Below are 23,898 nucleotides of genomic sequence, written 5' to 3' on the forward strand. Positions count from 1 at the left end.
GTGTGAGTGTGCTCTCTGTGCTGTGTGAGTGTGCTCTCTGTGCTGTGTGAGTGTGCTCTCTGTGCTGTGTGAGTGTGCTCTCTGTGCTGTGTGAGTGTGCTCTCTGTGCTGTGTGAGTGTGTCTCTGTGCTGTGTGAGTGTGCTCTCTGTCCTGTGTGAGTGTGCAGTCTGTGCTGTGTGAGTGTGCAGTCTGTGCCGTGTGAGTGTGCTCTCTGTGCTGTGTGAGTGTGCTCTCTGTGCTGTGTGAGTGTGCTCTCTGTGCTGTGTGAGTGTGTCTCTGTGCTGTGTGAGTGTGCTCTCTGTCCTGTGTGAGTGTGCTCTCTGTGCTGTGTGAGTGTGCTCTCTGTGCTGTGTGAGTGCGCTCTCTGTGCTGTGTGAGTGTGCAGTCTGTGCTGTGTGAGTGTGCAGTCTGTGCCGTGTGAGTGAGCTCTCTGTGCTGTGTGAGTGTGCTCTCTGTGCTGTGTGAGTGTGCAGTCTGTGCTGTGTGAGTGTGCTCTCTGTGCTGTGTGAGTGTGTCTCTGTGCTGTGTGAGTGTGCTCTCTGTGCTGTGTGAGTGTGCTCTCTGTGCTGTGTGAGTGTGCTCTCTGTGCTGTGTGAGTGTGCTCTCTGTGCTGTGTGAGTGTGCTCTCTGTGCTGTGTGAGTGTGCTCTCTGTGCTGTGTGAGTGTGCTCTCTGTGCTGTGTGAGTGTGCAGTCTGTGCCGTGTGAGTGTGCTCTCTGTGCTGTGTGATTGTGCTCTCTGTGCTGTGTGAGTGTGTCTCTGTGCTGTGTGAGTGTGCTCTCTGTGCTGTGTGAGTGTGCTCTCTGTGCTGTGTGAGTGGGCTCTCTGCGCTGTGTGAGTGTGCTCTCTGTGCTGTGTGAGTGTGCTCTCTGTGCTGTGTGAGTGTGCTCTCTGTGCTGTGTGAGTGTGCTCTCTGTGCTGTGTGAGTGCTCTCTGTGCTGTGTGAGTGTGCTCTCTGTGCTGTGTGAGTGTGCTCTCTGTGCTGTGTGAGTGTGCAGTCTGTGCTTTGTGAGTGTGCTCTCTGTGCTGTGTGAGTGTGTCTCTGTGCTGTGTGAGTGTGCTCTCTGTGCTGTGTGAGTGTGCAGCCTGTGCTGTGTGAGTGTGCTCTCTGTGCTGTGTGAGTGTGCAGTCTGTGCTGTGTGAGTGTGCTCTCTGTGCTGTGTGAGTGTGCAGTCTGTGCTGTGTGAGTGTGCAGTCTGTGCTGTGTGAGTGTGCTCTCTGTGCTGTGTGAGTGTGCTCTCTGTGCTGTGTGAGTGTGCTCTCTGTGCTGTGTGAGTGTGCAGTCTGTGCTGTGTGAGTTTGCTCTCTGTGCTGTGTGAGTGTGCAGTCTGTGCTGTGTGAGTGTGCTCTCTGTGCTGTGTGAGTGTGCAGTCTGTGCTGTGTGAGTGTGCTCTCTGTGCTGTGTGAGTGTGCAGTCTGTGCTGTGTGAGTGTGCAGTCTGTGCTGTGTGCGTGTGCTCTCTGTGCTGTGTGAGTGTGCAGTCTGTGCTGTGTGAGTGTGCTCTCTGTGCTGTGTGAGTGTGCTCTCTGTGCTGTGTGAGTGTGCAGTCTGTGCTGTGTGAGTGTGCTCTCTGTGCTGTGTGAGTGTGCAGTCTGTGCTGTGTGAGTGTGCTCTCTGTGCTGTGTGAGTGTGCTCTCTGTGCTGTGTGAGTGTGCTCTCTGTGCTGTGTGAGTGTGCTCTCTGTGCTGTGTGAGTGTGCAGTCTGTGCTGTGTGTGTGTGCTCTCTGTGCTGTGTGAGTGTGCTCTCTGTGCTGTGTGAGTGTGCAGTCTGTGCTGTGTGAGTGTGCTCTCTGTGCTGTGTGAGTGTGCTCTCTGTGCTGTGTGAGTGTGCTCTCTGTGCTGTGTGAGTGTGCTCTCTGTGCTGAGTGAGTGTGCAGTCTGTGCTGTGTGAGTGTGCTCTCTGTGCTGTGTGAGTGTGCTCTCTGTGCTGTGTGAGTGTGCAGTCTGTGCTGTGTGCGTGTGCTCTCTGTGCTGTGTGAGTGTGCAGTCTGTGCTGTGTGAGTGTGCTCTCTGTGCTGAGTGAGTGTGCAGTGTGTGCTGTGTGCGTGTGCTCTCTGTGCTGTGTGAGTGTGCTCTCTGTGCTGTGTGAGTGTGCAGTCTGTGCTGTGTGAGTGTGCTCTCTGTGCTGTGTGAGTGTGCTCTCTGTGCTGTGTGAGTGTGCTCTCTGTGCTGTGTGAGTGTGCTCTCTGTGCTGTGTGAGTGTGCAGTCTGTGCTGTGTGAGTGTGCTCTCTGTGCTGTGTGAGTGTGCTCTCTGTGCTGTGTGATTGTGCTCTCTGTGCTGAGTGAGTGTGCAGTCTGTGCTGTGTGAGTGTGTCTCTGTGCTGTGTGAGTGTGCTCTCTGTGCTGTGTGAGTGTGCTCTCTGTGCTGTGTGAGTGTGCAGTCTGTGCTGTGTGAGTGTGTCTCTGTGCTGTGTGAGTGTGCTCTCTGTGCTGTGTGAGTGTGCTCTCTGTGCTGTGTTAGTGTGCTCTCTGTGCTGTTTGAGTGTGCTCTCTGTGCTGTGTGAGTGTGCTCTCTGTGCTGTGTGAGTGTGCTCTCTGTGCTGTGTGAGTCTGCTCTCTGTGCTGTGTGTGTGTGCTCTCTGTGCTGTGTGAGTGTGCTCTCTGTGCTGTGTGAGTGTGCAGTCTGTGCTGTGTGAGTGTGCTCTCTGTGCTGTGTGAGTGTGCTCTCTGTGCTGTGTGAGTGTGCAGTCTGTGCTGTGTGAGTGTGCTCTCTGTGCTGTGTGAGTGTGCTCTCTGTGCTGTGTTAGTGTGCTCTCTGTGCTGTGTGAGTGTGCTCTCTGTGCTGTGTGAGTGTGCTCTCTGTGCTGTGTGATTGTGCTCTCTGTGCTGTGTGAGTGTGCTCTCTGTGCTGTGTGAGTGTGCTCTCTGTGCTGTGTGAGTGTGCTCTCTGTGCTGTGTGAGTGTGCTCTCTGTGCTGTGTGAGTGTGTCTCTGTGCTGTGTGAGTGTGCTCTCTGTGCTGTGTGAGTGTGCAGTCTGTGCTGTGTGAGTGTGTCTCTGTGCTGTGTGAGTGTGCTCTCTGTGCTGTGTGAGTGTGCTCTCTGTGCTGTGTGAGTGTGCTCTCTGTGCTGTGTGAGTGTGCAGTCTGTGCTGTGTGAGTGTGCAGTCTGTGCTGTGTGAGTGTGCTCTCTGTGCTGTGTGAGTGTGCAGTCTGTGCTGTGTGAGTGTGCAGTCTGTGCTGTGTGAGTGTGCAGTCTGTGCTGTGTGAGTGTGCTCTCTGTGCTGTGTGAGTGTGCAGTCTGTGCTGTGTGAGTGTGCAGCCTGTGCTGTGTGAGTGTGCAGTCTGTGCTGTGTGAGTGTGCTCTCTGTGCTGTGTGAGTGTGCAGTCTGTGCTGTGTGAGTGTGCAGTCTGTGCTGTGTGAGTGTGCTCTCTGTGCTGTGTGAGTGTGCTCTCTGTGCTGTGTGAGTGTGCTCTCTGTGCTGTGTGCGTGTGCTCTCTGTGCTGTGTGAGTGTGCAGTCTGTGCTGTGTGAGTGTGCTGTCTGTGCTGTGTGAGTGTGCAGTCTGTGCTATGTGAGTGTGCTCTCTGTGCTGTGTGAGTGTGCTCTCTGTGCTGTGTGAGTGTGCTCTCTGTGCTGTGTGAGTGTGCTCTCTGTGCTGTGTGAGTGTGCTGTCTGTGCTGTGTGAGTGTGTCTCTGTGCTGTGTGAGTCTGCAGTCTGTGCTGTGTGAGTGTGCTGTCTGTGCTGTGTGAGTGTGTCTCTGTGCTGTGTGAGTCTGCAGCCTGTGCTGTGTGAGTGTGCAGTCTGTGCTGTGTGAGTGTGTCTCTGTGCTGTGTGAGTCTGCAGTCTGTGCTGTGTGAGTGCTCTCTGTGCTGTGTGAGTGTGCTCTCTGTGCTGTGTGAGTGTGCTCTCTGTGCTGTGTGAGTGTGCAGTCTGTGCTGTGTGAGTGTGTCTCTGTGCTGTGTGAGTCTGCAGTCTGTGCTGTGTGAGTGCTCTCTGTGCTGTGTGAGTGTGCTCTCTGTGCTGTGTGAGTGTGCTCTCTGTGCTGTGTGAGTGTGCAGTCTGTGCTGTGTGAGTGTGTCTCTGTGCTGTGTGAGTCTGCAGTCTGTGCTGTGTGAGTGCTCTCTGTGCTGTGTGAGTGTGCTCTCTGTGCTGTGTGAGTGTGCTCTCTGTGCTGTGTGAGTGTGCAGTCTGTGCTGTGTGAGTGTGCTCTCTGTGCTGTGTGAGTGTGCTCTCTGTGCTGTGTGAGTGTGCTCTCTGTGCTGTGTGAGTGTGCAGTCTGTGCTGTGTGAGTGTGCTCTCTGTGCTGTGTGAGTGTGCTCTCTGTGCTGTGTGAGTGTGCTCTCTGTGCTGTGTGAGTCTGCAGTCTGTGCTGTGTGAGTGTGTCTCTGTGCTGTGTGAGTGTGCTCTCTGTGCTGTGTGAGTGTGCTCTCTGTGCTGTGTGAGTGTGCAGTCTGTGCTGTGTGAGTGTGTCTCTGTGCTGTGTGAGTGTGCAGTCTGTGCTGTGTGAGTGTGCAGCCTGTGCTGTGTGAGTGTGCTCTCTGTGCTGTGTGAGTGTGCTCTCTGTGCTGAGTGAGTGTGCTCTCTGTGCTGTGTGAGTGTGCTCTCTGTGCTGTGTTAGTGTGCTCTCTGTGCTGTGTGAGTGTGCTCTCTGTGCTGTGTTAGTGTGCTCTCTGTGCTGTGTGAGTGTGCTCTCTGTGCTGTGTGAGTGTGCTCTCTGTGCTGTGTGAGTGTGCTCTCTGTGCTGTGTGAGTGTGCTCTCTGTGCTGTGTGAGTGTGCTCTCTGTGCTGTGTTAGTGTGCTCTCTGTGCTGTGTGAGTGTGCTCTCTGTGCTGTGTGAGTGTGCTCTCTGTGCTGTGTGAGTGTGCTCTCTGTGCTGTGTGAGTGTGCTCTCTGTGCTGTGTGAGTGTGCTCTCTGTGCTGTGTGATTGTGCTCTCTGTGCTGTGTGAGTGTGCTCTCCGTGCTGTGTGAGTGTGCTCTCTGTGCTGTGTGAGTGTGCTCTCTGTGCTGTGTGAGTGTGCAGTCTGTGCTGTGTGAGTGTGCTCTCTGTGCTGTGTGAGTGTGCAGTCTGTGCTGTGTGAGTGTGCTCTCTGTGCTGTGTGATTGTGCTCTCTGTGCTGTGTGAGTGTGCTCTCTGTGCTGTGTGATTGTGCTCTCTGTGCTGTGTGAGTGTGCTCTCTGTGCTGTGTGATTGTGCTCTCTGTGCTGTGTGAGTGTGCTCTCTGTGCTGTGTGAGTGTGCTCTCTGTGCTGTGTGAGTGTGCTCTCTGTGCTGTGTGAGTGTGCAGTCTGTGCTGTGTGAGTGTGCTCTCTGTGCTGTGTGAGTGTGCTCTCTGTGCTGTGTGAGTGAGCTCTCTGTGCTGTGTGAGTGTGCAGTCTGTGCTGTGTGAGTGTGCTCTCTGTGCTGTGTGAGTGTGCTCTCTGTGCTGTGTGAGTGTGCTCTCTGTGCTGTGTGAGTGTGCTCTCTGTGCTGTGTGAGTGTGCTCTCTGTGCTGTGTGAGTGTGCAGTCTGTGCTGTGTGAGTGTGCTCTCTGTGCTGTGTGAGTGTGCTCTCTGTGCTGTGTGAGTGTGCAGTCTGTGCTGTGTGAGTGTGCTCTCTGTGCTGTGTGAGTGTGCTCTCTGTGCTGTGTGAGTGTGCTCTCTGTGCTGTGTGAGTGTGCTCTCTGTGCTGTGTGTGTGTGCAGTCTGTGCTGTGTGAGTGTGCTCTCTGTGCTGTGTGAGTGTGCAGTCTGTGCTGTGTGAGTGTGCTCTCTGTGCTGTGTGAGTGTGTCTCTGTGCTGTGTGAGTGTGCTCTCTGTGCTGTGTGAGTGTGCAGCCTGTGCTGTGTGAGTGTGCTCTCTGTGCTGTGTGAGTGTGCAGTCTGTGCTGTGTGAGTGTGCTCTCTGTGCTGTGTGAGTGTGCAGTCTGTGCTGTGTGAGTGTGCAGTCTGTGCTGTGTGAGTGTGCTCTCTGTGCTGTGTGAGTGTGCTCTCTGTGCTGTGTGAGTGTGCTCTCTGTGCTGTGTGAGTGTGCTCTCTGTGCTGTGTGAGTGTGCAGTCTGTGCTGTGTGAGTTTGCTCTCTGTGCTGTGTGAGTGTGCAGTCTGTGCTGTGTGAGTGTGCTCTCTGTGCTGTGTGAGTGTGCAGTCTGTGCTGTGTGAGTGTGCTCTCTGTGCTGTGTGAGTGTGCAGTCTGTGCTGTGTGAGTGTGCAGTCTGTGCTGTGTGCGTGTGCTCTCTGTGCTGTGTGAGTGTGCAGTCTGTGCTGTGTGAGTGTGCTCTCTGTGCTGTGTGAGTGTGCTCTCTGTGCTGAGTGAGTGTGCAGTCTGTGCTGTGTGAGTGTGCTCTCTGTGCTGTGTGAGTGTGCTCTCTGTGCTGTGTGAGTGTGCTCTCTGTGCTGTGTGAGTGTGCTCTCTGTGCTGTGTGAGTGTGCTCTCTGTGCTGTGTGAGTGTGCAGTCTGTGCTGTGTGTGTGTGCTCTCTGTGCTGTGTGAGTGTGCTCTCTGTGCTGTGTGAGTGTGCAGTCTGTGCTGTGTGAGTGTGCTCTCTGTGCTGTGTGAGTGTGCTCTCTGTGCTGTGTGAGTGTGCTCTCTGTGCTGTGTGAGTGTGCTCTCTGTGCTGTGTGAGTGTGCAGTCTGTGCTGTGTGAGTGTGCTCTCTGTGCTGTGTGAGTGTGCTCTCTGTGCTGTGTGAGTGTGCAGTCTGTGCTGTGTGCGTGTGCTCTCTGTGCTGTGTGAGTGTGCAGTCTGTGCTGTGTGAGTGTGCTCTCTGTGCTGAGTGAGTGTGCAGTGTGTGCTGTGTGCGTGTGCTCTCTGTGCTGTGTGAGTGTGCTCTCTGTGCTGTGTGAGTGTGCAGTCTGTGCTGTGTGAGTGTGCTCTCTGTGCTGTGTGAGTGTGCTCTCTGTGCTGTGTGAGTGTGCTCTCTGTGCTGTGTGAGTGTGCTCTCTGTGCTGTGTGAGTGTGCAGTCTGTGCTGTGTGAGTGTGCTCTCTGTGCTGTGTGAGTGTGCTCTCTGTGCTGTGTGATTGTGCTCTCTGTGCTGAGTGAGTGTGCAGTCTGTGCTGTGTGAGTGTGTCTCTGTGCTGTGTGAGTGTGCTCTCTGTGCTGTGTGAGTGTGCTCTCTGTGCTGTGTGAGTGTGCAGTCTGTGCTGTGTGAGTGTGTCTCTGTGCTGTGTGAGTGTGCTCTCTGTGCTGTGTGAGTGTGCTCTCTGTGCTGTGTGAGTGTGCTCTCTGTGCTGTGTTAGTGTGCTCTCTGTGCTGTTTGAGTGTGCTCTCTGTGCTGTGTGAGTGTGCTCTCTGTGCTGTGTGAGTGTGCTCTCTGTGCTGTGTGAGTGTGCTCTCTGTGCTGTGTGAGTCTGCTCTCTGTGCTGTGTGTGTGTGCTCTCTGTGCTGTGTGAGTGTGCTCTCTGTGCTGTGTGAGTGTGCAGTCTGTGCTGTGTGAGTGTGCTCTCTGTGCTGTGTGAGTGTGCTCTCTGTGCTGTGTGAGTGTGCAGTCTGTGCTGTGTGAGTGTGCTCTCTGTGCTGTGTGAGTGTGCTCTCTGTGCTGTGTTAGTGTGCTCTCTGTGCTGTGTGAGTGTGCTCTCTGTGCTGTGTGAGTGTGCTCTCTGTGCTGTGTGATTGTGCTCTCTGTGCTGTGTGAGTGTGCTCTCTGTGCTGTGTGAGTGTGCTCTCTGTGCTGTGTGAGTGTGCTCTCTGTGCTGTGTGAGTGTGCTCTCTGTGCTGTGTGAGTGTGCAGTCTGTGCTGTGTGAGTGTGCTCTCTGTGCTGTGTGAGTATGCTCTCTGTGCTGTGTGAGTGTGCTCTCTGAGCTGTGTGAGTGTGCAGTCTGTGCTGTGTGAGTGTGCAGTCTGTGCTGTGTGAGTGTGTCTCTGTGCTGTGTGAGTGTGCTCTCTGTGCTGTGTGAGTATGCTCTCTGAGCTGTGTGAGTGTGCAGTCTGTGCTGTGTGAGTGTGCAGTCTGTGCTGTGTGAGTGTGCTCTCTGAGCTGTGTGAGTGTGCTCTCTGTGCTGTGTGAGTATGCTCTCTGTGCTGTGTGAGTGTGCTCTCTGAGCTGTGTGAGTGTGCAGTCTGTGCTGTGTGAGTGTGCAGTCTGTGCTGTGTGAGTGTGTCTCTGTGCTGTGTGAGTGTGCTCTCTGTGCTGTGTGAGTGTGCAGTCTGTGCTGTGTGAGTGTGTCTCTGTGCTGTGTGAGTGTGCTCTCTGTGCTGTGTGAGTGTGCTCTCTGTGCTGTGTGAGTGTGCTCTCTGTGCTGTGTGAGTGTGCTCTCTGTGCTGTGTGAGTGTGCAGTCTGTGCTGTGTGAGTGTGCAGTCTGTGCTGTGTGAGTGTGCAGTCTGTGCTGTGTGAGTGTGCAGTCTGTGCTGTGTGAGTGTGCTCTCTGTGCTGTGTGAGTGTGCAGTCTGTGCTGTGTGAGTGTGCAGCCTGTGCTGTGTGAGTGTGCTCTCTGTGCTGTGTGAGTGTGCTCTCTGTGCTGTGTGAGTGTGCTCTCTGTGCTGTGTGAGTGTGCTGTCTGTGCTGTGTGAGTGTGCAGTCTGTGCTGTGTGAGTGTGCAGTCTGTGCTGTGTGAGTGTGCTCTCTGTGCTGTGTGAGTGTGCTCTCTGTGCTGTGTGAGTGTGCTCTCTGTGCTGTGTGAGTGTGCTCTCTGTGCTGTGTGAGTGTGCTGTCTGTGCTGTGTGAGTGTGCAGTCTGTGCTGTGTGAGTGTGCAGTCTGTGCTGTGTGAGTGTGCTCTCTGTGCTGTGTGAGTGTGCTCTCTGTGCTGTGTGAGTGTGCTCTCTGTGCTGTGTGAGTGTGCTCTCTGTGCTGTGTGAGTGCTCTCTGTGCTGTGTGAGTGTGCTCTCTGTGCTGTGTGAGTGTGCTCTCTGTGCTGTGTGAGTGTGCAGTCTGTGCTGTGTGAGTGTGCTCTCTGTGCTGTGTGAGTGTGCTCTCTGTGCTGTGTGAGTGTGCTCTCTGTGCTGTGTGAGTCTGAAGTCTGTGCTGTGTGAGTGTGTCTCTGTGCTGTGTGAGTGTGCTCTCTGTGCTGTGTGAGTGTGATCTCTGTGCTGTGTGAGTGTGCAGTCTGTGCTGTGTGAGTGTGTCTCTGTGCTGTGTGAGTGTGCAGTCTGTGCTGTGTGAGTGTGCAGCCTGTGCTGTGTGAGTGTGCTCTCTGTGCTGTGTGAGTGTGCTCTCTGTGCTGAGTGAGTGTGCTCTCTGTGCTGTGTGAGTGTGCTCTCTGTGCTGTGTTAGTGTGCTCTCTGTGCTGTGTGAGTGTGCTCTCTGTGCTGTGTTAGTGTGCTCTCTGTGCTGTGTGAGTGTGCTCTCTGTGCTGTGTGAGTGTGCTCTCTGTGCTGTGTGAGTGTGCTCTCTGTGCTGTGTGAGTGTGCTCTCTGTGCTGTGTGAGTGTGCTCTCTGTGCTGTGTTAGTGTGCTCTCTGTGCTGTGTGAGTGTGCTCTCTGTGCTGTGTGAGTGTGCTCTCTGTGCTGTGTGAGTGTGCTGTCTGTGCTGTGTGAGTGTGCAGTCTGTGCTGTGTGAGTGTGCAGTCTGTGCTGTGTGAGTGTGCTCTCTGTGCTGTGTGAGTGTGCTCTCTGTGCTGTGTGAGTGTGCTCTCTGTGCTGTGTGAGTGTGCTCTCTGTGCTGTGTGAGTGTGCTGTCTGTGCTGTGTGAGTGTGCAGTCTGTGCTGTGTGAGTGTGCAGTCTGTGCTGTGTGAGTGTGCTCTCTGTGCTGTGTGAGTGTGCTCTCTGTGCTGTGTGAGTGTGCTCTCTGTGCTGTGTGAGTGTGCTCTCTGTGCTGTGTGAGTGCTCTCTGTGCTGTGTGAGTGTGCTCTCTGTGCTGTGTGAGTGTGCTCTCTGTGCTGTGTGAGTGTGCAGTCTGTGCTGTGTGAGTGTGCTCTCTGTGCTGTGTGAGTGTGCTCTCTGTGCTGTGTGAGTGTGCTCTCTGTGCTGTGTGAGTGTGCAGTCTGTGCTGTGTGAGTGTGCTCTCTGTGCTGTGTGAGTGTGCTCTCTGTGCTGTGTGAGTGTGCTCTCTGTGCTGTGTGAGTCTGAAGTCTGTGCTGTGTGAGTGTGTCTCTGTGCTGTGTGAGTGTGCTCTCTGTGCTGTGTGAGTGTGATCTCTGTGCTGTGTGAGTGTGCAGTCTGTGCTGTGTGAGTGTGTCTCTGTGCTGTGTGAGTGTGCAGTCTGTGCTGTGTGAGTGTGCAGCCTGTGCTGTGTGAGTGTGCTCTCTGTGCTGTGTGAGTGTGCTCTCTGTGCTGAGTGAGTGTGCTCTCTGTGCTGTGTGAGTGTGCTCTCTGTGCTGTGTTAGTGTGCTCTCTGTGCTGTGTGAGTGTGCTCTCTGTGCTGTGTTAGTGTGCTCTCTGTGCTGTGTGAGTGTGCTCTCTGTGCTGTGTGAGTGTGCTCTCTGTGCTGTGTGAGTGTGCTCTCTGTGCTGTGTGAGTGTGCTCTCTGTGCTGTGTGAGTGTGCTCTCTGTGCTGTGTTAGTGTGCTCTCTGTGCTGTGTGAGTGTGCTCTCTGTGCTGTGTGAGTGTGCTCTCTGTGCTGTGTGAGTGTGCTCTCTGTGCTGTGTGAGTGTGCTCTCTGTGCTGTGTGAGTGTGCTCTCTGTGCTGTGTGATTGTGCTCTCTGTGCTGTGTGAGTGTGCTCTCTGTGCTGTGTGAGTGTGCAGTCTGTGCTGTGTGAGTGTGCAGTCTGTGCTGTGTGAGTGTGCAGTCTGTGCTGTGTGAGTGTGCTCTCGGTGCTGTGTGAGTGTGCAGTCTGTGCTGTGTGAGTGTGCAGTCTGTGCTGTGTGAGTGTGCTCTCGGTGCTGTGTGAGTGTGCTCTCTGTGCTGTGTGAGTGTGCTCTCTGTGCTGTGTGAGTGTGCAGTCTGTGCTGTGTGAGTGTGCTCTCTGTGCTGTGTGAGTGTGCTCTCTGTGCTGTGTGAGTGTGTCTCTGTGCTGTGTGATTGTGCAGTCTGTGCTGTGTGAGTGTGCTCTCGGTGCTGTGTGAGTGTGCTCTCTGTGCTGTGTGAGTGTGCTCTCTGTGCTGTGTGAGTGTGCAGTCTGTGCTGTGTGAGTGTGCTCTCTGTGCTGTGTGAGTGTGTCTCTGTGCTGTGTGAGTGTGCTCTCTGTGCTGTGTGAGTGTGCTCTCTGTGCTGTGTGAGTGTGCAGTCTGTGCTGTGTGAGTGTGCTCTCTGTGCTGTGTGAGTGTGCAGTCTGTGCTGTGTGAGTGTGCTCTCTGTGCTGTGTGAGTGTGCTCTCTGTGCTGTGTGAGTGTGTTCTCTGTGCTGTGTGAGTGTGCTCTCTGTGCTGTGTGAGTGTGCAGTCTGTGCTGTGTGAGTGTGCTCACTGTGCTGTGTGAGTGTGCAGTCTGTGCTGTGTGAGTGTGCAGTCTGTGCTTTGTGAGTGTGCTCTCTGTGCTGTGTGAGTGTGCTCTCTGTGCTGTGTGAGTGTGCTCTCTGCGCTGTGTGAGTGTGCTCTCTGTGCTGTGTGAGTGTGCTCTCTGTGCTGTGTGAGTGTGCAGTTTGTGCTGTGTGAGTGTGCTCTCTGTGCTGTGTGAGTGTGTCTCTGTGCTGTGTGAGTGTGCTCTCTGTGCTGTGTGAGTGTGCAGTCTGTGCTGTGTGAGTGTGCAGCCTGTGCTGTGTGAGTGTGCTCTCTGTGCTGTGTGAGTGTGTCTCTGTGCTGTGTGATTGTGCTCTCTGTGCTGTGTGAGTGTGCTCTCTGTGCTGTGTGAGTGTGTCTCTGTGCTGTGTGAGTGTGCTCTCTGTGCTGTGTGAGTGTGCAGTCTGTGCTGTGTGAGTGTGCTCTCTGTGCTGAGTGAGTGTGTCTCTGTGCTGTGTGAGTGTGCAGTCTGTGCTGTGTGAGTGTGCAGTCTGTGCTGTGTGAGTGTGCAGTCTGTGCTGTGTGAGTGTGCTCTCTGTGCTGTGTGAGTGTGCAGTCTGTGCTGTGTGAGTGTGCAGTCTGTGCTGTGTGAGTGTGTCTCTGTGCTGTGTGAGTGTGCAGTCTGTGCTGTGTGAGTGTGCTCTCTGTGCTGTGTGAGTGTGCAGTCTGTGCTGTGTGAGTGTGCTCTCTGTGCTGTGTGAGTGTGCAGTCTGTGCTGTGTGAGTGTGTCTCTGTGCTGTGTGAGTGTGTCTCTGTGCTGTGTGAGTGGGCAGTCTGTGCTGTGTGAGTGTGCAGTCTGTGCTGTGTGAGTGTGCAGTCTGTGCTGTGTGAGTGTGCTCTCTGTGCTGTGTGAGTGTGCTCTCTGTGCTGTGTGAGTGTGCAGTCTGTGCTGTGTGAGTGTGCTCTCTGTGCTGTGTGAGTGTGCAGTCTGTGCTGTGTGAGTGTGTCTCTGTGCTGTGTGAGTGGGCAGTCTGTGCTGTGTGAGTGTGCAGTCTGTGCTGTGTGAGTGTGCTCTCTGTGCTGTGTGAGTGTGTCTCTGTGCTGTGTGAGTGTGCAGTTTGTGCTGTGTGAGTGTGCTGTCTGTGCTGTGTGAGTGTGCTCTCTGTGCTGTGTGAGTGTGCTCTCTGTGCTGTGTGAGTGTGTCTCTGTGCTGTGTGAGTGTGCTCTCTGTGCTGTGTGAGTGTGCTCACTGTGCTGTGTGAGTGTGCTCTCTGTGCTGTGTGAGTGTGCTCTCTGTGCTGTGTGAGTGTGCTTTCTGTGCTGTGTGAGTGTGCTCTCTGTGCTGTGTGAGTGTGCAGTCTGTGCTGTGTGAGTGTGCAGTCTGTGCCGTGTGAGTGTGCTCTCTGTGCTGTGTGAGTGTGCTCTCTGTGCTGTGTGAGTGTGCTCTCTGTGCTGTGTGAGTGTGCTCTCTGTGCTGTGTGAGTGTGCTCTCTGTGCTGTGTGAGTGTGTCTCTGTGCTGTGTGAGTGTGCTCTCTGTCCTGTGTGAGTGTGCAGTCTGTGCTGTGTGAGTGTGCAGTCTGTGCCGTGTGAGTGTGCTCTCTGTGCTGTGTGAGTGTGCTCTCTGTGCTGTGTGAGTGTGCTCTCTGTGCTGTGTGAGTGTGCTCTCTGTGCTGTGTGAGTGTGTCTCTGTGCTGTGTGAGTGTGCTCTCTGTCCTGTGTGAGTGTGCTCTCTGTGCTGTGTGAGTGTGCTCTCTGTGCTGTGTGAGTGCGCTCTCTGTGCTGTGTGAGTGTGCAGTCTGTGCTGTGTGAGTGTGCAGTCTGTGCCGTGTGAGTGAGCTCTCTGTGCTGTGTGAGTGTGCTCTCTGTGCTGTGTGAGTGTGCAGTCTGTGCTGTGTGAGTGTGCTCTCTGTGCTGTGTGAGTGTGTCTCTGTGCTGTGTGAGTGTGCTCTCTGTGCTGTGTGAGTGTGCTCTCTGTGCTGTGTGAGTGTGCTCTCTGTGCTGTGTGAGTGTGCTCTCTGTGCTGTGTGAGTGTGCTCTCTGTGCTGTGTGAGTGTGCTCTCTGTGCTGTGTGAGTGTGCTCTCTGTGCTGTGTGAGTGTGCAGTCTGTGCCGTGTGAGTGTGCTCTCTGTGCTGTGTGATTGTGCTCTCTGTGCTGTGTGAGTGTGTCTCTGTGCTGTGTGAGTGTGCTCTCTGTGCTGTGTGAGTGTGCTCTCTGTGCTGTGTGAGTGGGCTCTCTGCGCTGTGTGAGTGTGCTCTCTGTGCTGTGTGAGTGTGCTCTCTGTGCTGTGTGAGTGTGCTCTCTGTGCTGTGTGAGTGTGCTCTCTGTGCTGTGTGAGTGCTCTCTGTGCTGTGTGAGTGTGCTCTCTGTGCTGTGTGAGTGTGCTCTCTGTGCTGTGTGAGTGAGCAGTCTGTGCTGTGTGAGTGTGCTCTCTGTGCTGTGTGAGTGTGTCTCTGTGCTGTGTGAGTGTGCTCTCTGTGCTGTGTGAGTGTGCAGCCTGTGCTGTGTGAGTGTGCTCTCTGTGCTGTGTGAGTGTGCAGTCTGTGCTGTGTGAGTGTGCTCTCTGTGCTGTGTGAGTGTGCAGTCTGTGCTGTGTGAGTGTGCAGTCTGTGCTGTGTGAGTGTGCTCTCTGTGCTGTGTGAGTGTGCAGTCTGTGCTGTGTGAGTGTGCAGTCTGTGCTGTGTGCGTGTGCTCTCTGTGCTGTGTGAGTGTGCAGTCTGTGCTGTGTGAGTGTGCTCTCTGTGCTGTGTGAGTGTGCTCTCTGTGCTGTGTGAGTGTGCAGTCTGTGCTGTGTGAGTGTGCTCTCTGTGCTGTGTGAGTGTGCAGTCTGTGCTGTGTGAGTGTGCTCTCTGTGCTGTGTGAGTGTGCTCTCTGTGCTGTGTGAGTGTGCTCTCTGTGCTGTGTGAGTGTGCTCTCTGTGCTGTGTGAGTGTGCAGTCTGTGCTGTGTGTGTGTGCTCTCTGTGCTGTGTGAGTGTGCTCTCTGTGCTGTGTGAGTGTGCAGTCTGTGCTGTGTGAGTGTGCTCTCTGTGCTGTGTGAGTGTGCTCTCTGTGCTGTGTGAGTGTGCTCTCTGTGCTGTGTGAGTGTGCTCTCTGTGCTGTGTGAGTGTGCAGTCTGTGCTGTGTGAGTGTGCTCTCTGTGCTGTGTGAGTGTGCTCTCTGTGCTGTGTGAGTGTGCAGTCTGTGCTGTGTGCGTGTGCTCTCTGTGCTGTGTGAGTGTGCAGTCTGTGCTGTGTGAGTGTGCTCTCTGTGCTGAGTGAGTGTGCAGTGTGTGCTGTGTGCGTGTGCTCTCTGTGCTGTGTGAGTGTGCTCTCTGTGCTGTGTGAGTGTGCAGTCTGTGCTGTGTGAGTGTGCTCTCTGTGCTGTGTGAGTGTGCTCTCTGTGCTGTGTGAGTGTGCTCTCTGTGCTGTGTGAGTGTGCTCTCTGTGCTGTGTGAGTGTGCAGTCTGTGCTGTGTGAGTGTGCTCTCTGTGCTGTGTGAGTGTGCTCTCTGTGCTGTGTGATTGTGCTCTCTGTGCTGAGTGAGTGTGCAGTCTGTGCTGTGTGAGTGTGTCTCTGTGCTGTGTGAGTGTGCTCTCTGTGCTGTGTGAGTGTGCTCTCTGTGCTGTGTGAGTGTGCAGTCTGTGCTGTGTGAGTGTGTCTCTGTGCTGTGTGAGTGTGCTCTCTGTGCTGTGTGAGTGTGCTCTCTGTGCTGTGTTAGTGTGCTCTCTGTGCTGTTTGAGTGTGCTCTCTGTGCTGTGTGAGTGTGCTCTCTGTGCTGTGTGAGTGTGCTCTCTGTGCTGTGTGAGTCTGCTCTCTGTGCTGTGTGTGTGTGCTCTCTGTGCTGTGTGAGTGTGCTCTCTGTGCTGTGTGAGTGTGCAGTCTGTGCTGTGTGAGTGTGCTCTCTGTGCTGTGTGAGTGTGCTCTCTGTGCTGTGTGAGTGTGCAGTCTGTGCTGTGTGAGTGTGCTCTCTGTGCTGTGTGAGTGTGCTCTCTGTGCTGTGTTAGTGTGCTCTCTGTGCTGTGTGAGTGTGCTCTCTGTGCTGTGTGAGTGTGCTCTCTGTGCTGTGTGATTGTGCTCTCTGTGCTGTGTGAGTGTGCTCTCTGTGCTGTGTGAGTGTGCTCTCTGTGCTGTGTGAGTGTGCTCTCTGTGCTGTGTGAGTGTGCTCTCTGTGCTGTGTGAGTGTGTCTCTGTGCTGTGTGAGTGTGCTCTCTGTGCTGTGTGAGTGTGCAGTCTGTGCTGTGTGAGTGTGTCTCTGTGCTGTGTGAGTGTGCTCTCTGTGCTGTGTGAGTGTGCTCTCTGTGCTGTGTGAGTGTGCTCTCTGTGCTGTGTGAGTGTGCAGTCTGTGCTGTGTGAGTGTGCTCTCTGTGCTGTGAGTGTGCTCTCTGTGCTGTGTGAGTGTGCAGCCTGTGCTGTGTGAGTGTGCAGTCTGTGCTGTGTGAGTGTGCAGTCTGTGCTGTGTGAGTGTGCTCTCTGTGCTGTGTGAGTGTGCTCTCTGTGCTGTGTGAGTGTGCAGTCTGTGCTGTGTGAGTGTGCTCTCTGTGCTGTGTGAGTGTGCTCTCTGTGCTGTGTGAGTGTGCTCTCTGTGCTGTGTGAGTGTGCTCTCTGTGCTGTGTGAGTGTGCTCTCTGTGCTGTGTGAGTGTGCTGTCTGTGCTGTGTGAGTGTGCAGTCTGTGCTGTGTGAGTGTGCTCTCTGTGCTGTGTGAGTGTGCTCTCTGTGCTGTGTTAGTGTGCTCTCTGTGCTGTGTGAGTGTGCTCTCTGTGCTGTGTGAGTGTGCTCTCTGTGCTGTGTGAGTATGCTCTCTGTGCTGTGTGAGTGTGCTCTCTGTGCTGTGTGAGTGTGCTCTCTGTGCTGTGTGAGTGTGCTCTCTGTGCTGTGTGAGTGTGCAGTCTGTGCTGTGTGAGTATGCTCTCTGTGCTGTGTGAGTGTGTCTCTGTGCTGTGTGAGTGTGCTCTCTGTGCTGTGAGTGTGCTCTCTGTGCTGTGTGAGTGTGCTCTCTGTGCTGTGTGAGTGTGCTCTCTGTGCTGTGTGAGTGTGCTCTCTGTGCTGTGTGAGTGTGCTCTCTGTGCTGTGTGAGTGTGCTCTCTGTGCTGTGTGAGTGTGCTCTCTGTGCTGTGTTAGTGTGCTCTCTGTGCTGTGTGAGTGTGCTCTCTGTGCTGTGTGAGTGTGCTCTCTGTGCTGTGTGAGTGTGCTCTCTGTGCTGTGTGAGTGTGCTCTCTGTGCTGTGTGAGTGTGCTCTCTGTGCTGTTTGAGTGTGCTCTCTGTGCTGTGTGAGTGTGCTCTCTGTGCTGTGTTAGTGTGCTCTCTGTGCTGTGTGAGTGTGCTCTCTGTGCTGTGTGAGTGTGCTCTCTGTGCTGTGTGAGTGTGCAGTCTGTGCTGTGTGAGTGTGCAGTCTGTGCTGTGTGAGTGTGCAGTCTGTGCTGTGTGAGTGTGCAGTCTGTGCTGTGTGAGTGTGCAGTCTGTGCTGTGTCAGTGTGCTCTCTGTGCTGTGTGAGTGTGCTCTCTGTGCTGTGTGATTGTGCAGTCTGTGCTGTGTGAGTGTGCTCTCTGTGCTGTGTGAGTGTGCAGTCTGTGCTGTGTGAGTGTGCAGCCTGTGCTGTGTGAGTGTGCTCTCTGTGCTGTGTGAGTGTGCTCTCTGTGCTGTGTGAGTGTGCAGTCTGTGCTGTGTGAGTGTGCAGTCTGTGCTATGTGAGTGTGCTCTCTGTGCTGTGTGAGTGTGCTCTCTGTGCTGTGTGAGTGTGCTCTCTGTGCTGTGTGAGTGTGCTCTCTGTGCTGTGTGAGTGTGCAGTCTGTGCTGTGTGAGTGTGCAGTCTGTGCTGTGTGAGTGTGCAGTCTGTGCTGTGTGAGTGTGTCTCTGTGCTGTGTGAGTGTGCTGTCTGTGCTGTGTGAGTGTGCAGTCTGTGCTGTGTGAGTGTGCTCTCTGTGCTGTGTGAGTGTGCAGTCTGTGCTGTGTGAGTGTGCTGTCTGTGCTGTGTGAGTGTGCAGTCTGTGCTGTGTGAGTGTGCAGTCTGTGCTATGTGAGTGTGCTCTCTGTGCTGTGTGAGTGTGCTCTCTGTGCTGTGTGAGTGTGCTCTCTGTGCTGTGTGAGTGTGCTCTCTGTGCTGTGTGAGTGTGCAGTCTGTGCTGTGTGAGTGTGCAGTCTGTGCTGTGTGAGTGTGCAGTCTGTGCTGTGTGAGTGTGTCTCTGTGCTGTGTGAGTCTGCAGTCTGTGCTGTGTGAGTGCTCTCTGTGCTGTGTGAGTGTGCTCTCTGTGCTGTGTGAGTGTGCTCTCTGTGCTGTGTGAGTGTGCAGTCTGTGCTGTGTGAGTGTGCTCTCTGTGCTGTGTGAGTGTGCTCTCTGTGCTGTGTGAGTGTGCTCTCTGTGCTGTGTGAGTGTGCAGTCTGTGCTGTGTGAGTGTGCTCTCTGTGCTGTGTGAGTGTGCTCTCTGTGCTGTGTGAGTGTGCTCTCTGTGCTGTGTGAGTCTGCAGTCTGTGCTGTGTGAGTGTGTCTCTGTGCTGTGTGAGTGTGCTCTCTGTGCTGTGTGAGTGTGCTCTCTGTGCTGTGTGAGTGTGCAGTCTGTGCTGTGTGAGTGTGTCTCTGTGCTGTGTGAGTGTGCAGTCTGTGCTGTGTGAGTGTGCAGCCTGTGCTGTGTGAGTGTGCTCTCTGGGCTGTGTGAGTGTGCTCTCTGTGCTGAGTGAGTGTGCTCTCTGTGCTGTGTGAGTGTGCTCTCTGTGCTGTGTTAGTGTGCTCTCTGTGCTGTGTGAGTGTGCTCTCTGTGCTGTGTGAGTGTGCTCTCTGTGCTGTGTGAGTGTGCTCTCTGTGCTGTGTGAGTGTGCTCTCTGTGCTGTGTGAGTGTGCTCTCTGTGCTGTGTTAGTGTGCTCTCTGTGCTGTGTGAGTGTGCTCTCTGTGCTGTGTGAGTGTGCTCTCTGTGCTGTGTGAGTGTGCTCTCTGTGCTGTGTGAGTGTGCTCTCTGTGCTGTGTGAGTGTGCTCTCTGTGCTGTGTGATTGTGCTCTCTGTGCTGTGTGAGTGTGCTCTCCGTGCTGTGTGAGTGTGCTCTCTGTGCTGTGTGAGTGTGCTCTCTGTGCTGTGTGAGTGTGCAGTCTGTGCTGTGTGAGTGTGCTCTCTGTGCTGTGTGAGTGTGCAGTCTGTGCTGTGTGAGTGTGCTCTCTGTGCTGTGTGATTGTGCTCTCTGTGCTGTGTGAGTGTGCTCTCTGTGCTGTGTGATTGTGCTCTCTGTGCTGTGTGAGTGTGCTCTCTGTGCTGTGTGATTGTGCTCTCTGTGCTGTGTGAGTGTGCTCTCTGTGCTGTGTGAGTGTGCTCTCTGTGCTGTGTGAGTGTGCTCTCTGTGCTGTGTGAGTGTGCAGTCTGTGCTGTGTGAGTGTGCAGTCTGTGCTGTGTGAGTGTGCTCTCTGTGCTGTGTGAGTGTGCTCTCTGTGCTGTGTGAGTGAGCTCTCTGTGCTGTGTGAGTGTGCTCTCTGTGCTGTGTGAGTGTGCAGTCTGTGCTGTGTGAGTGTGCTCTCTGTGCTGTGTGAGTGTGTCTCTGTGCTGTGTGAGTGTGCAGTCTGTGCTGTGTGAGTGTGCTCTCTGTGCTGTGTGAGTGTGCTCTCTGTGCTGTGTGAGTGTGCTCTCTGTGCTGTGTGAGTGTGCTCTCTGTGCTGTGTGAGTGTGCTCTCTGTGCTGTGTGAGTGTGCAGTCTGTGCTGTGTGAGTGTGCTCTCTGTGCTGTGTGAGTGTGCTCTCTGTGCTGTGTGAGTGTGCAGTCTGTGCTGTGTGAGTGTGCTCTCTGTGCTGTGTGAGTGTGCTCTCTGTGCTGTGTGAGTGTGCTCTCTGTGCTGTGTGAGTGTGCTCTCTGTGCTGTGTGTGTGTGCAGTCTGTGCTGTGTGAGTGTGCTCTCTGTGCTGTGTGAGTGTGCAGTCTGTGCTGTGTGAGTGTGCTCTCTGTGCTGTGTGAGTGTGTCTCTGTGCTGTGTGAGTGTGCTCTCTGTGCTGTGTGAGTGTGCAGCCTGTGCTGTGTGAGTGTGCTCTCTGTGCTGTGTGAGTGTGCAGTCTGTGCTGTGTGAGTGTGCTCTCTGTGCTGTGTGAGTGTGCAGTCTGTGCTGTGTGAGTGTGCAGTCTGTGCTGTGTGAGTGTGCTCTCTGTGCTGTGTGAGTGTGCTCTCTGTGCTGTGTGAGTGTGCTCTCTGTGCTGTGTGAGTGTGCTCTCTGTGCTGTGTGAGTGTGCAGTCTGTGCTGTGTGAGTTTGCTCTCTGTGCTGTGTGAGTGTGCAGTCTGTGCTGTGTGAGTGTGCTCTCTGTGCTGTGTGAGTGTGCAGTCTGTGCTGTGTGAGTGTGCTCTCTGTGCTGTGTGAGTGTGCAGTCTGTGCTGTGTGAGTGTGCAGTCTGTGCTGTGTGCGTGTGCTCTCTGTGCTGTGTGAGTGTGCAGTCTGTGCTGTGTGAGTGTCCTCTCTGTGCTGTGTGAGTGTGCTCTCTGTGCTGAGTGAGTGTGCAGTCTGTGCTGTGTGAGTGTGCTCTCTGTGCTGTGTGAGTGTGCTCTCTGTGCTGTGTGAGTGTGCTCTCTGTGCTGTGTGAGTGTGCTCTCTGTGCTGTGTGAGTGTCCTCTCTGTGCTGTGTGAGTGTGCAGTCTGTGCTGTGTGTGTGTGCTCTCTGTGCTGTGTGAGTGTGCTCTCTGTGCTGTGTGAGTGTGCAGTCTGTGCTGTGTGAGTGTGCTCTCTGTGCTGTGTGAGTGTGCTCTCTGTGCTGTGTGAGTGTGCTCTCTGTGCTGTGTGAGTGTGCTCTCTGTGCTGTGTGAGTGTGCAGTCTGTGCTGTGTGAGTGTGCTCTCTGTGCTGTGTGAGTGTGCTCTCTGTGCTGTGTGAGTGTGCAGTCTGTGCTGTGTGCGTGTGCTCTCTGTGCTGTGTGAGTGTGCAGTCTGTGCTGTGTGAGTGTGCTCTCTGTGCTGAGTGAGTGTGCAGTGTGTGCTGTGTGCGTGTGCTCTCTGTGCTGTGTGAGTGTGCTCTCTGTGCTGTGTGAGTGTGCAGTCTGTGCTGTGTGAGTGTGCTCTCTGTGCTGTGTGAGTGTGCTCTCTGTGCTGTGTGAGTGTGCTCTCTGTGCTGTGTGAGTGTGCTCTCTGTGCTGTGTGAGTGTGCAGTCTGTGCTGTGTGAGTGTGCTCTCTGTGCTGTGTGAGTGTGCTCTCTGTGCTGTGTGATTGTGCTCTCTGTGCTGAGTGAGTGTGCAGTCTGTGCTGTGTGAGTGTGTCTCTGTGCTGTGTGAGTGTGCTCTCTGTGCTGTGTGAGTGTGCTCTCTGTGCTGTGTGAGTGTGCAGTCTGTGCTGTGTGAGTGTGTCTCTGTGCTGTGTGAGTGTGCTCTCTGTGCTGTGTGAGTGTGCTCTCTGTGCTGTGTGAGTGTGCTCTCTGTGCTGTGTTAGTGTGCTCTCTGTGCTGTTTGAGTGTGCTCTCTGTGCTGTGTGAGTGTGCTCTCTGTGCTGTGTGAGTGTGCTCTCTGTGCTGTGTGAGTGTGCTCTCTGTGCTGTGTGAGTCTGCTCTCTGTGCTGTGTGTGTGTGCTCTCTGTGCTGTGTGAGTGTGCTCTCTGTGCTGTGTGAGTGTGCAGTCTCTGCTGTGTGAGTGTGCTCTCTGTGCTGTATGAGTGTGCTCTCTGTGCTGTGTGAGTGTGCAGTCTGTGCTGTGTGAGTGTGCTCTCTGTGCTGTGTGAGTGTGCTCTCTGTGCTGTGTTAGTGTGCTCTCTGTGCTGTGTGAGTGTGCTCTCTGTGCTGTGTGAGTGTGCTCTCTGTGCTGTGTGATTGTGCTCTCTGTGCTGTGTGAGTGTGCTCTCTGTGCTGTGTGAGTGTGCTCTCTGTGCTGTGTGAGTGTGCTCTCTGTGCTGTGTGAGTGTGCTCTCTGTGCTGTGTGAGTGTGCAGTCTGTGCTGTGTGAGTGTGCTCTCTGTGCTGTGTGAGTATGCTCTCTGTGCTGTGTGAGTGTGCTCTCTGTGCTGTGTGAGTCTGCTCTCTGTGCTGTGTGTGTGTGCTCTCTGTGCTGTGTGAGTGTGCTCTCTGTGCTGTGTGAGTGTGCAGTCTCTGCTGTGTGAGTGTGCTCTCTGTGCTGTATGAGTGTGCTCTCTGTGCTGTGTGAGTGTGCAGTCTGTGCTGTGTGAGTGTGCTCTCTGTGCTGTGTGAGTGTGCTCTCTGTGCTGTGTTAGTGTGCTCTCTGTGCTGTGTGAGTGTGCTCTCTGTGCTGTGTGAGTGTGCTCTCTGTGCTGTGTGATTGTGCTCTCTGTGCTGTGTGAGTGTGCTCTCTGTGCTGTGTGAGTGTGCTCTCTGTGCTGTGTGAGTGTGCTCTCTGTGCTGTGTGAGTGTGCTCTCTGTGCTGTGTGAGTGTGCAGTCTGTGCTGTGTGAGTGTGCTCTCTGTGCTGTGTGAGTATGCTCTCTGTGCTGTGTGAGTGTGCTCTCTGAGCTGTGTGAGTGTGCAGTCTGTGCTGTGTGAGTGTGCAGTCTGTGCTGTGTGAGTGTGTCTCTGTGCTGTGTGAGTGTGCTCTCTGTGCTGTGTGAGTCTGCTCTCTGTGCTGTGTGTGTGTGCTCTCTGTGCTGTGTGAGTGTGCTCTCTGTGCTGTGTGAGTGTGCAGTCTCTGCTGTGTGAGTGTGCTCTCTGTGCTGTATGAGTGTGCTCTCTGTGCTGTGTGAGTGTGCAGTCTGTGCTGTGTGAGTGTGCTCTCTGTGCTGTGTGAGTGTGCTCTCTGTGCTGTGTTAGTGTGCTCTCTGTGCTGTGTGAGTGTGCTCTCTGTGCTGTGTGAGTGTGCTCTCTGTGCTGTGTGATTGTGCTCTCTGTGCTGTGTGAGTGTGCTCTCTGTGCTGTGTGAGTGTGCTCTCTGTGCTGTGTGAGTGTGCTCTCTGTGCTGTGTGAGTGTGCTCTCTGTGCTGTGTGAGTGTGCAGTCTGTGCTGTGTGAGTGTGCTCTCTGTGCTGTGTGAGTATGCTCTCTGTGCTGTGTGAGTGTGCTCTCTGAGCTGTGTGAGTGTGCAGTCTGTGCTGTGTGAGTGTGCAGTCTGTGCTGTGTGAGTGTGTCTCTGTGCTGTGTGAGTGTGCTCTCTGTGCTGTGTGAGTATGCTCTCTGAGCTGTGTGAGTGTGCTCTCTGTGCTGTGTGAGTGTGCTCTCTGTGCTGTGTGAGTGTGCTCTCTGTGCTGTGTGAGTATGCTCTCTGAGCTGTGTGAGTGTGCTCTCTGAGCTGTGTGAGTGTGCTCTCTGTGCTGTGTGAGTGTGCTCTCTGTGCTGTGTGAGTGAGCAGTCTGTGCTGTGTGAGTGTGCAGTCTGTGCTGTGTGAGTGTGCTCTCTGTGCTGTGTGAGTGTGCTCTCTGAGCTGTGTGAGTGTGCTCTCTGTGCTGTGTGAGTGTGCAGTCTGTGCTGTGTGAGTGTGCAGTCTGTGCTGTGAGAGTGTGCTCTCTGTGCTGTGTGAGTGTGCTCTCTGAGCTGTGTGAGTGTGCTCGCTGTGCTGTGTGAGTATGCTCTCTGTGCTGTGTGAATGTGCTCTCTGAGCTGTGTGAGTGTGCAGTCTGTGCTGTGTGAGTGTGCAGTCTGTGCTGTGTGAGTGTGCTCTCTGTGCTGTGTGAGTGTGCTCTCTGTGCTGTGTGAGTGTGCAGTCTGTGCTGTGTGAGTGTGTCTCTGTGCTGTGTGAGTGTGCTCTCTGTGCTGTGTGAGTGTGCTCTCTGTGCTGTGTGAGTGTGCTCTCTGTGCTGTGTGAGTGTGCTCTCTGTGCTGTGTGAGTGTGCAGTCTGTGCTGTGTGAGTGTGCAGTCTGTGCTGTGTGAGTGTGCTCTCTGTGCTGTGTGAGTGTGCAGTCTGTGCTGTGTGAGTGTGCTCTCTGTGCTGTGTGAGTGTGCTCTCTGTGCTGTGTGAGTGTGCAGTCTGTGCTGTGTGAGTGTGCAGTCTGTGCTGTGTGAGTGTGCTCTCTGTGCTGTGTGAGTGTGCTCTCTGTGCTGTGTGAGTGTGCAGTCTGTGCTGTGTGAGTGTGTCTCTGTGCTGTGTGAGTGTGCTCTCTGTGCTGTGTGAGTGTGCTCTCTGTGCTGTGTGAGTGTGCTCTCTGTGCTGTGTGAGTGTGCAGTCTGTGCTGTGTGAGTGTGCAGTCTGTGCTGTGTGAGTGTGCTCTCTGTGCTGTGTGAGTGTGCAGCCTGTGCTGTGTGAGTGTGCTCTCTGTGCTGTGTGAGTGTGCTCTCTGTGCTGTGTGAGTGTGCAGTCTGTGCTGTGTGAGTGTGCAGTCTGTGCTGTGTGAGTGTGCAGTTTGTGCTGTGTGAGTGTGCTCTCTGTGCTGTGTGAGTGTGCTGTCTGTGCTGTGTGAGTGTGCAGTCTGTGCTGTGTGAGTGTGCAGTCTGTGCTGTGTGAGTGTGCTCTCTGTGCTGTGTGAGTGTGCTCTCTGTGCTGTGTGAGTGTGCTCTCTGTGCTGTGTGAGTGTGCTCTCTGTGCTGTGTGAGTGTGCTGTCTGTGCTGTGTGAGTGTGCAGTCTGTGCTGTGTGAGTGTGCAGTCTGTGCTGTGTGAGTGTGCAGTGTGTGCTGTGTGCGTGTGCTCTCTGTGCTGTGTGAGTGTGCTCTCTGTGCTGTGTGAGTGTGCTCTCTGTGCTGTGTGAGTGTGCTCTCTGTGCTGTGTGAGTGTGCTCTCTGTGCTGTGTGAGTGTGCTCTCTGTGCAGTGTGAGTGCTCTCTGTGCTGTGTGAGTGTGCTCTCTGTGCTGTGTGAGTGTGCTCTCTGTGCTGTGTGAGTGTGCAGTCTGTGCTGTGTGAGTGTGCTCTCTGTGCTGTGTGAGTGTGCTCTCTGTGCT

This window comes from Scyliorhinus torazame, chromosome 10 (genome assembly GCF_047496885.1).
Source record: "Scyliorhinus torazame isolate Kashiwa2021f chromosome 10, sScyTor2.1, whole genome shotgun sequence".
Lineage (NCBI taxonomy): Eukaryota > Metazoa > Chordata > Chondrichthyes > Carcharhiniformes > Scyliorhinidae > Scyliorhinus > Scyliorhinus torazame.